An 11,943-nucleotide genomic window follows, 5' to 3' on the forward strand; every position below is an offset into this window, starting at 1 on the left:
TCCTCTGAATTGACTCTGACCATGCACATAATTAACTTTATAGTTTGTTTCTTCCCCCAATAGATGAATGGATTTATTATGGCAGTGTATTTGAATATCTTATCAAGGAGGTTTTCTGATTCTTTTGTTCTCTTTGTGGGCTCCTGCCAAGGAGGAAATGGATCAACGTATGTATTCTTTTACACTTTACACTTAGATTGGATATTATTGGTTTTCTGTGAATTTTGCCAGCCTAAACTAACCAGTACTCTGGATGAACTTAAACAAATTGAGTTTCTTATCTATGAAGGAAAAAACATTGATGGCCCTTTTAACACTAGTTAAAAGACAGTGTCAGCCTGAGAGGCCCTACTTCCCACAAGGCCAGCAGATCTTCCTGTAGGCTCTTGCTTCATATGGTGTAACTGGGCCATTCTTGCAGCTTCAATATTATTGGGTGACAGATGGCTTCTTACATGCATACTACTTTAGGGTACATACAAGGCATGTAAGTCCTCTTGTGATGATTCTTGTCCACTCCTCTAGTTTCATTCCTAAAAATATCCTGCCCAGTTATAATAACTACTTGAATTTCCTTGTTCACCATTCACATGTCTCCTACAACCTGACCTAACCTCTACTGTCTGCTCTGCAACTTCTCTGCTAGACCTCCCTTGACTCCTTATGCCACGTGATGGAAGACCTGTGTTTTTACAGTTCACTGCTCACCACCCTGGTGCCACATTGCTTTGGTACATGTTGGTTTCCTTGCCTTTCTGCCTATTAGATTCTGATTCCCTGAGAGGAAGGACCTGTGTCTGTTATAGGACTTAGTAAGACAATGACAGACAGTAACCACTCAAGAAGTGTTAATAAAAGAATGAATGAATGATTGAATAACACCCTAAATGAATGATAATACATAAAATAAAGAGATTGCTCTCTCTTCAAGAATAAAAGCATTGTGGCATTTTATTATGCCATCTAATTATGATTTGAGGAACTACTATAATTGTGATGAAAAATAAGATAATCAACACTCCTTTAACACATGAAATGCAGTATTTTTGACTTTTAGTGTTTTATAATTACTGTATCTTTTACTATAATCATTATAAATGCTTTAAGCTACGGGAGCAAATTAAAAAAAAAATCAAATCCTGAGCAGATAATTAATATAGTACTATGCCATAACCATTCTCTCTCTTTCTGTTCCTTCCTTATATAACTTTCATGCCGTTGACTGTAAATATTTACTTGGACTCTAATGTGTGTCAGGTGCTATTTTATGAGTTAGGGACACACAGTGAACAAGATAAACAGAGTTGATGGCTTCACAGTGTCTATGCTGGGGGAAATGGGGAGGCAATCAATAACAAATCAATAAACATAGTAACAATGCAATTTCAGAACAGAATAAATAATGGAAGGAACGATGTACTATGATACATAACTGAGGACATAACTGAGGGTGTTTCCGAATTAAAATTGGTGATTGAGGAAGATCTATCTAGAGCAGTGATAATTAAATTCTTGACCTGGACAACAGAATGTCTAGAAACTTCTCTCTGTCTGCCTGATCATGACTTAGACTTCCTAATCTCAAATCCTACCTCAATAATATCCAGAAAACAATGTTATGGCTGATTGAGAAAAAAATTCCTCAAAGATCAGACTTCAAAATTATACTTGCTCCTTATTTTATGGCTCTTCTCTTTGCTGTTACATTTCAAGCTTGAAATCTGTCTTGAAAAAAAAAAAAGAAAAAGAAAAAGAAATCTGTCTTGACATTCCTAGATGTATTTTTTTTTCTTTCCACTAGTTAATTGGTGACATGTCTGCTATTTTTCAATGATTGTGCCAGACCCATGGGCACAGTGGAATCCTTGTCTGCTACATTTGGACTTCTTATAAAAAAAATAAAAAATAAAAAATAAAAATCAAATCCCCGCCAAAGGTGTTGAAATTGATTAACCAAACCATAATCTCTCCAGATTTAGAGAATATGTTCCTTCAAATTTCATAGACATTTGAGTTTGTTCATCTCTTAAATAATATTAACATGTCCTACATATAATTAACATTTGACACCCACCTTGTACAAGCTATAAATAGGGGCATTTATCCAACAAAAGCCATAAATACTGAACTATATACCTTGGTATGTCATATCGGCTCAAAAACTATTTTATTTAGTAAGCATTTTCTTGTTATTTATTTTCTTGTTATTCTTACTTATAAGAGAGGTTTTTAGTTTGACAGAGAAGCTTCTGATGGTCTCACTCTTCTAAATTTAGTGATGTTGCCATGAGGAAAACTAGAGAGAGAAGCAGAAGCCACACGCAACGAAAGGACACCCATTAAGTGGCACATTCCCCGTTCCTTTCCAAACAGTCTCTGTTGTCACATACCCCACATACATCTACTCACACACACAACGAAGCAAAACAAAACACAGAACCAAAAAATATACATAAAAGAACAGGAAAGACACACACACCATTGATCCACAGGTTTGAAGAGTTTAAAGCCCAGCTTCTTATTTTAGCTTAGAGAACAATAGTAGCCATCTTTAGATGGTGATGTTTATAAGTAGAAAATCCCTTGACGATTTCTTCAACAGCTTCTAGAAGAGCCAAGAGCCTCCTGCAGTCCCAAGTCTAACACTTAGAGACTTTTTCATCTTCCCCTTCATTTGGCATTTAATCACTCATTACCATGTCTGGCATCTTGAGTACTCATATTTTGAGTGTAAATGGTTCACTTCCTTCAGCAGGTCTCCATAATTTACTTTGAGCACTCAGCTTCAGAAAAGCTAGGTTCACATTAATTGATGCTTCTCTATTTCCTTGTCAATAATTCAATTGCTTGAAAAAAATCCAAATATGTGTACAATTACAAAGTTTTAATAATTAATTAATGAGGACAACACAAGGTCAGGGAATACTTTTCTAAAGAAGTTAACACTTAAGACAAGGTAAGAAGTTGGAGAAAGCAAGTTTCAGGTAGGCTGAAGAGCAGGAAGTGAATTCAAGAATCCCAGGGTAGCTGGTGATCACAGACCAAGAGGGAATCCTAGAGAGATAATCTGGAAGAAAATGCAGAAAGCCGAGTTATGCAGGTGTTTGTAGGACAGACAGACTTTGTAGATAAAGTTTGAATTATATTCAAAGTGTTAAAAGAGGAACTGAGGCACATTAAATTTTTGAGAAATTTTATTTGAACAAACATTGATCCCAACCAGGCAACTCCAAACAGGAAGTAGGAGAGCTCCACCCAGAGAAGCTAGGGGGCAAGGTTTTTAGAGAGAAGGTGGGAAGCAAAGCAAGGGAATTATTTGTTTGGCTATAGCTGAAGCGATTGCATTATTTTAGAAAGTGTAGTTGGCTGTTTGTGATTGGTTTTCTTCTTAACCTCGAGTTACTTGCAGAAACTATCTCTGGCTTCAATTTTGGGTTACTTATGCAGGTGATCAGGCCATTAGAGCCATCTCAGTGTAATCCCTCCTTGTTTGATTACTTTAACACACATACAGTGAGAAAGTCCGTGAAAGATATTATGGAGGAGAGTTGAATCTTATATGTCAAAACGATGCCATATTATTTTTTCCCTTGGCCCAAGGTCTCATGATTCTTTTCTTTTCTACATTGCTTCCAGGTTAACCAGCTTGGAATGCAGTTTCTATTTCACGTTATTCAGAATTGTAATAGCAGCTACCGCTCTTAACGGAGTTTGCTGTGTGCATCTCACATACATACATTATCCTATTTATCTTTTATGGTCACCATAAAACTCTGGTGATTGAGGGATCAATACTTTCACTTTAAAGATAAGGAAACTCTGAGATGGAGAAGTTTAATAGCTCACCATATTTAACCTAGTTTTGCCAACTCTAGAACTAGTGGTGTAATATGGTCTACTAACTTCCACAAACCACACTATTTCCCTGTTGCCACCTCAATCTCATTTGAGCTCATAAATGTATCCTTTAAAACTTATCTGACTGGGGACTCTTAGGTGGCTCGGTGGTTAAGCATCTGTCTTTGGCTCAGGGAGTGATTCCAGAGTCCTGGGATGGAATCTCATATCAGGCTTCCCACAGGGAGCCTGCTTCTCCCTCTGCCTATGTCTCTGCCCTACTCTCTCTCTCTCTGTGTGTGTCTCTCACAAATAAATAAAATATTTTTTAAAAAGGCTAGCTTAAAAAAATAAAATAAATAAAAATAAATAAATAAAACCTATCCTACTGCATTCATATACCCACATAAATCTCCCTCTATTCCCATCCAAACAACTTTCTTGAATCTATCTCCTTTACCCACTCATCCCCATCTCCAGCCTCTCACCACATATAACATGCTTATTCTTTCTTTTTTTTAATATTTAATTTATTTATTCAAGAGAGACACACAGAGAGAGACAGAGACAGAGACAGAGAGAGGCAGAGACACAGGCAGAGAGAGAAGCAGGCTCCGTGCAGGGAGCCCAACGTAAGACTCGATCCCGGGACTCTGGGATCACCTTCAATGGTAATTTACTAGAAAGACCATTGGTTGGCTGAAAAGTTGAGTTTTAATCCAGAATATTCCTACTTATGGGACCTCACTGAGTCTCCAAAAGTTTTCTTTAAAGTCAAATTGATAATCTCCAGCACATCTACCCTCTAGGAATGGATTGAAAATTAGATAAAGAGTGGAACATGGAGATTTTCTTTTAACTTTAAAGGACTATGTAAATGTACATTTTATTTTATATCTCGTTTTAGACTCTTTTCTCAGCCAGTAGTGGCTCCCCAACACAGTTCATCTGTCCAAATGTCCAAATGTTGCCTCCCAGGCTAAGAGCAAGGGAATGAATGCTAGACTCAGATGGTTTCCTCATAGATCTTAACTGCTGGCTTCCTTTTGTGTACTCTCACTAGTTAAGTACAAATTATTACATTTTTTTATGTTTTCCATGTATATAAATCATGCTTGCCTATCACTGATGCAGAATTAGTGCAATGATCATATTTTCCACTACCTGCATCCTCCCCATGCCCACCACAGTAGTGTTGGAAGAGCAAAGCCTAACCAGCCCTCACCACAGACAGATCTGGTTTGGATTCCTGACTCTGACACTTAGCTGGATAATACTGTCTAAAAACCAAGAACTCTCTCAGCCTCGGTTTTCTCACCTTTAAAACGGGGTCATGAGTTACATCTTCCTCTTTAAGTTGTGAAATTTAAGTCAAGAAAGGATGGGTAACAGGTGGTCTGCTCCCTTTCTATTATCTATTACTATTATCATCCTTCTTGCTGTAACTATTATAACGCCTCATATATTTTTGCAAACCTCATCATCATGAGTTTCCTGGAAGCTCAGTTAATGTGTGCTTGGTAAATAATGAAATATACAATCTATTCCTTAGGACTTCTGTACCCCGGATATCCACTTTAAGCAATTAGACTGATCAGATTTTCTACAATAGCTATTTCTGATCAACTTAAGGTAAATCCTGGTATATTCAGGTTTCATGAAGCCTTAATGAAAGAAATTGTACTTTGTTTTGTCAGCTGATAATGCCATTTCACACAGACTAAAAAATGAGTATAATTTACTTTTAATATCTTTTGTCAGTTGTGATCATGATATTTTTGAGTATTTAATAATTTTAAAGGTCAGCACTTTTATCAAGGCTTATTTTTCATGGAATATAGAAATAGCCCAGCTGAAGAAGCTGAGTTGAAGATTGTATTAGTGGTTGATTTGCGAGAGATGTTTGAATGAAAGAGCATGTTCCTTTTTTTGAAATGGTGAAAGAAAGCAGAGTATGGAATCCCTCTCAGGTACTAAGTGAAGAATGCACCTGCAGATGATTTAAGTTGCCATCTTTAATCTCTGAACATTTTAACTAGATATTAATTAGTGTGTCATGTTAAATTCATTACACACTTTATGAATATCTGCCATCCTCTTACCATAAGGACATGATATAGAAAATTTGGGGAATAAAATATTAAGTACTTTGGACAAAGAAGACTTTGGAAAACACTTTACAATAAACCATTTTTTTGAACATTAATAGACATAATTTAAGAGGGTTTAATCATGTTGATTCCTATTTACATTCATGAGATTAAACTGACTGGTGGATTTGAGAATGGAGGATTTTTAAAGGACATTGTGAACATAATTTGGCCTTTAGCAAATTTGTAATTGAAAACTTCAGTTCATTAAGCAGATTTGTCTTTAGAGCTTGTGTGAAAGAGCCTACCATTGCTTTAGAACGTCACAGAACACTGAGGTCAACTGAGCCAAGAAGTTCTTTGAAACTTTTAACACTTTTTAAAAATATTTTATTTATTTATTCACGAGAGACACAGAGACAGGCAGAGAGAGAGGCAGAGATAGAAGCAGGCTTCATGCAAGGAGCCCAATGTGGGACTCGATCCAGGGACTCCGGGATCACGACCTGACCGAAGACAGACGCTCAACCACTGAGCCACCCAGGTGTCCTGAAACTTTTAATATTTTAAGTATCTAAATATATTGGAGACTTGAAGCATAAGTAGAGAGTAACATCAATTTATCTTCCTCAGCTTCAATTCTTTCTTTCCTTTTTTTTTCTTCTATCTCTCCTTTCATCTCCTCTCGTCTTACCTCCAAGTAGCTCTATTACATGGGATAGCCTCATGGAATAGAAACAAAGATACCAGAGCTTAGTGAGTGTGTCTCAGCCTTCGAGGCAAGAGTCCAGTGGTGAAGGTAACTGATTCATCCTCATTCTAGCGTCTATGTTCTACCCCACAGCTGAGACTGAAGGCCGGTGCAAATACTGTTCCTTGAGAATGGTTTGGGGAGGTGAGGTAGGGATGTGGTCTGAATGCCTGCCATCAAAATCAAGTTCTTCTGTTCCATAGCTATGTAACACTGGACAAATTGACCTCTCTCCACTATCATATCCTCTCCTGTAAAGCGAAGATAATATTGGTGCCTACCGTAGGAGTTTTGTGAATGAGGATCTAATAAGACAATCTAAGTAACCACTTAAACCCATGTCCTAAATGTAGTGTGTGGTCAACAAATGTTTGCTCTTATGATGACATGTTTGTTTGTGTTATTAATATATATGAGATGCAGATAGGGGAGTGGAAATTTCAGAAAACAATATAGCCTGGTAAGAGGAGCCAGATTTAAAAAGTAGCATCTCTGAGCTTCAGTGTCCTTATCTGGAAAATGGGAATTATTACAATGTCTACTGAGTTAGGGATTTACTTTTAAGAATTCGGTGAAATGTTGTACCCAAAGCATTTAACTCAGCACGTGCACATGGTAAACACTTGAAAAATGGTAGCTATTCTGATGATGGCAGTGGTAAATGAAATGATAGAGTCAAGGTTAGCAGTGGAGTGGCCTGGTCACAATGTGCAGACTGGAGGCAGGGAAGCTTTGAAAGGAATGATAGATTGGTCATTGAGTCTTACAAAATCATAAAGAAAACTGTGATACTTCTCTCCTGAAAACCCCTTAAGGCCTTCCCGTTGTTGCATCTCAGTACTCCTTAAACGTGTCACTTAGACACTTTTTTCACTTGTGTTGTCATATGGTACACCTCCTACATTGCCTCCTAACAAATAATGTTCGAGCAATGACACGCTGGTGCCTGAGTTATATTTCTTCCAAATACACATCAAAATACATTTCTAACTGTCAAAATTAAAAATCAGATCAACACAAAAAATTGTGTGGTAGTATATGTTCCATTTTGGGGAAACAGTTAAACTACTGTGAATTACCACCATTGCTGCTATAAGTCAGAGCTAATGAAATGAGGTACAGCAGTAAGAACAGTCACACTGAATTCAGTTAGTCTGGTTTGCTGGTCTACTATGGCTGCTTGTTGGTTCTCCTCAGTCCCCCAAACCTCCAGAGTCAGTCAGTCCAATACTGGAAGCTTTTCTTTTCTTTTCTTTTCTTTTCTTTTTTTCTTTTCTTTTCTTTTCTTTTCTTTCTTTTCTTTTCTTTTCTTTTCTTTTCTTTTCTTTTCTTTTCTTCTTTTCTTCTTTTCTTTTCTTTTCTTTTCTTTTCTTCTTTTCTTTTCTTTCTTTTCTTTTCTTTTCTTTTTTTCTTTTCTTTTCTTTTCTTTTCTTTCTTTTCTTTTCTTTTTTTCTTTTCTTTTCTTTCTTTTCTCTTTCTTTCTTTCTTTCTTTCTTTCTTTCTTTCTTTCTCTTTTTCTTTTTCTTTCTTTCTTTTACTGGAAAGCTTTTCAATTGATACTTATGACATGATGATCCAAGAGCCTAACATTTTACAGAAAGCTCAGATACTTACTTACCTCATTTAGATATTTAGATAGATGGATAAATATTTACTTACCTCATTTATTATGCACACGTGCATTTTATTAGATGATTATTATGTGTAGTATGTGTATGTGCATGTGTTTATGTCATTACTATTATTATTGTTTCATTTCATGTTATTTATGCACAGGCTAAGGAAGATCAGGATGTGATATTTCTAAGAACAAGACTTAGGTCTCCACAGAAAAACTCAAGTAAAGAGCTAATGTCAATATTTCTTTCTTTCTCGTTTTTTTTTTTATATATATTTTAATTATTAATTTAAGAGAGAGAGAACAAGCAGTGGGGAGGCAGAAGGAGAAAGAGAGAGAGAGAGAAGTAGACCCCTGCTGAGCAGGAGGCCTGATGTGGAGCTCAGTCTGAGACAGGGAGATCATGACCTGAGCTGAAGGCAGACATTTAACCAACTGAGCCACCCGGGCGCTCCTGAAATCAGTATTTCTAAAGACAAACTCCTCTCCTAGTACCTTCTTTCTTTCTTTCTTTCTTTCTTTCTTTCTTTCTTTCTTTCTTTCTTCTTCTTCTTCTTCTTCTTCTTCTTCTTCTTCTTCTTCTTCTTCTTCTTCTTCTTCTTCATCTCCCCCTTCCCATTTATATCTCTTGAAAATGGAAGTAGGGATCCCTGGGTGGCGCCGCGGTTTAACGCCTGCCTTTGGCCCAGGGCGCGATCCTGGAGATGCGGGATCGAATCCCACGTCGGGCTCCCGGTGCATGGAGCCTGCTTCTCCCTCTGTCTATGTCTCTGCCTCTCTCTCTCTCTCTCTGTGACTATCATAAATAAATAAAAATTAAAAAAAAAAAAAGAAAAGAAAATGGAAGTAAAGTTGAGTCATTCAGCTCAAGTGGCTCAGGTAATTTCCTCCCCTTAATACTTCACGTTGAGATAGACTATTAATTGTTACAACTCTGAGTAGCTGAGAGATAAGAAAGATGTACTAAGGAAAGGATGGGCGTAAAATAGCTCATTAAAGCATCCTCACCCGCCTTCCCTGCTCTGAGATTCAGGGAGCTTTTATGATCCACCTGTGTGATTCTCATCATCATGCTAACAGGGCACTGCCAGGACGACGGAAAGGTCCTCTCTGGACTCCCTCCGAGCTTTGGGTCGGGCTTTTCATTTCACACATCATTCACCTCCTCGCTCCAATGATCCTGAAGAGCCAATAACCCACCTGATCCTGTGTGCACATTAGCACCAATAATTTAAATTCATACTTTGGAGAGGTGGAGATTAAAGTACTTAAAAAGCATACGCACTGGGGACTTTTATAGTGGCTTCTCTTAGAAATCACCTCAGAAAGTGATAAAATTTCCAGCCAGAAAACAGAATAGTTTACTTTAGCTCCTGACCAACCTTCCCAATTACAGTAATGTTTCCTTGGGTGAACTTTTCTTTCCATGGTCATAATATGGAATTGAACTTGAGTTTACATTAAACAAACATTATTTTCCTTAAATGCAATATATCTTCTTCAGTCAAGTTGGCTTAATGTGGCAGACTATTGGAGCATGAAGAGAATCCATTTTTGATCCTAAATAGGCCCAAGCCTAGAAATATCCGTCTGCTCTAATAATCAAAAGTGAATATTTCCAAATTTGCTGTTTTCTACTTGACACCAACACAAACAGTTTAAAATTAAATAGAAAAAAATACAAATAATACTTTAAAGCCAGCAACCTGAAAGTGGGCCAATTTGTGATTTAAAAAGAAACTAAATTAATAGTTGAGCATTGATGAGAAATTTCAGCTTCCATTAGAAGCTTTTCTACTTCTGTGTTAGGTTAACAAACAATAATAACATGTTTGGAGCTGCTATAAAACATTAATCAGCTGGAAAAATAGAATACTTAAACAGAAAGTAATATTAGCCACATCTTGACCTTAAAATTGTACTTGAATCTGGATGCATAATGTTGAAAGAACATTTGACATTACTGTCTGAATATCTTTCTTATTGTCAGACACTGTTACCTCCTTAGCAACCATTATTGACTTTTTTTCCTTGGTAGCAGAACCCTGTGTTTATTCAGGAATTGGGTGACTATTTGTTTTATGGAATCTCTCAGCTCCGAGTAATGAACGTTGATTAGACTGGGATTGGTTCCCCAGTTTATGTTTATTGTCTCCTCCCTGTGTTTGTGATCGTCGGAGTGAGCTGAGAAAGCCAAACTTTACTTCCATCCACATAAATTCTGCTACATATCAGTGGATTTCAAGGTAAACTCATTGTGTTGACTTAAGGATCCATTATTCTTAACATCTTAAGGTCCTGCCATCTCAATGCGTGGTTTCCAGGATTATTGAATGAGAAAGAGAGAGGTAGAGCATTACCCAGAAACCTTTTACTGCCTCCAAATGATAGTGGCTTTCATCCAATCCATTAGCCAGAACTAGACACTTAGCCTAGAACAACCACAAGAGGCTAGGAAGTGTAGGAACGCTCTTGGATACTTAGTGAGTTTTAAAATCCTCTGCCACAGTGAATCTGGTCTAGATATAGAGATGCTAGATGTTAGGGTTAGGAAAGCTTACTGTATCATATAATAAAATATTTCAAAATATTTGAGTTTGAATTACTTTCTAGAGTTTTGAAAAAATGTGCTTAATTTGTGGAAAAATGCACAATTTTGATAAACATTATTTTATCATATGATACAGTAAGCATGAATGTTAAGTAAGTCTATCAGTGACCTAACAAAATCTTGGGAATCCAATACAGCATAGTCATTTCTGTTCTGTGTTTTACAACACCACTAGGCAATCCTCAAATTCTCAGTGGACACTGGTTGGATGTCCTATGAATTCAACTCAATTCTGACACTCTCTACCTAGAGCTGGTGGCTCAAGGACTCAGAGAAACACATTCACTCACATTTATTATAAAGGATATAATAAAGGATATAGATAAACGATTAGATGAAGAGGTACAGAGGACAGGTCCAGAGGGTCCTGAATGTAGGAACTTCTCCCTCGGGGGGAACTGAGTTGCACCACCCTCCAGCATGTGGATGCATTCACCAACCTCAAGCTTATTGATTCTCCTTGTTCCAGAGTTTTTATAGATCTTTAAACTCCAGCCCATGGTCCCTTTCCTGGGGGTCAGTGGGCAGGTTTGAAAGTTCCATCTCTCCCATCACTTGATCTTTCTGCTAATGAGCCCACTAAAGTTACCTAGTGGCCCTATCCTAAGTCACCTCATGAACAGGAGCTAAGGTGTAATTGAAAGGAGCTCATTATGAATAACAAAAGACATGCCTATGCCTCAGGAAATTACAAACATGTTAGGAGTTTTGGGTCAGGAAGCTGGGACCGAGACCCAATGTATTTATTATATCACACCATCCTATATGAAGCAAATATTTTCTTTTATTCTCTAAATTTTCTATCCAGTAGGCATATATTACAACTAAAGTGCCAAATGAATGTGTCATTTTACAAATAAAAATATTGCATTATTTCTCAAGCAAACTTTTTTCTTCCTGCTGTCCATGCTTGGTGTTTTACAATCATGCCACAGTTTTGTCAGTAGACAGAGAAGAGAAAAGGCAATTAAGTATACTTAAGCTTATATTAGGCAATTATAGTAAATGTAATGCCATGCCAATAAAGCACAGGTGA

The sequence above is a fragment of the Canis lupus genome, chromosome 8 (assembly GCF_011100685.1).
Source record: "Canis lupus familiaris isolate Mischka breed German Shepherd chromosome 8, alternate assembly UU_Cfam_GSD_1.0, whole genome shotgun sequence".
NCBI lineage: Eukaryota > Metazoa > Chordata > Mammalia > Carnivora > Canidae > Canis > Canis lupus.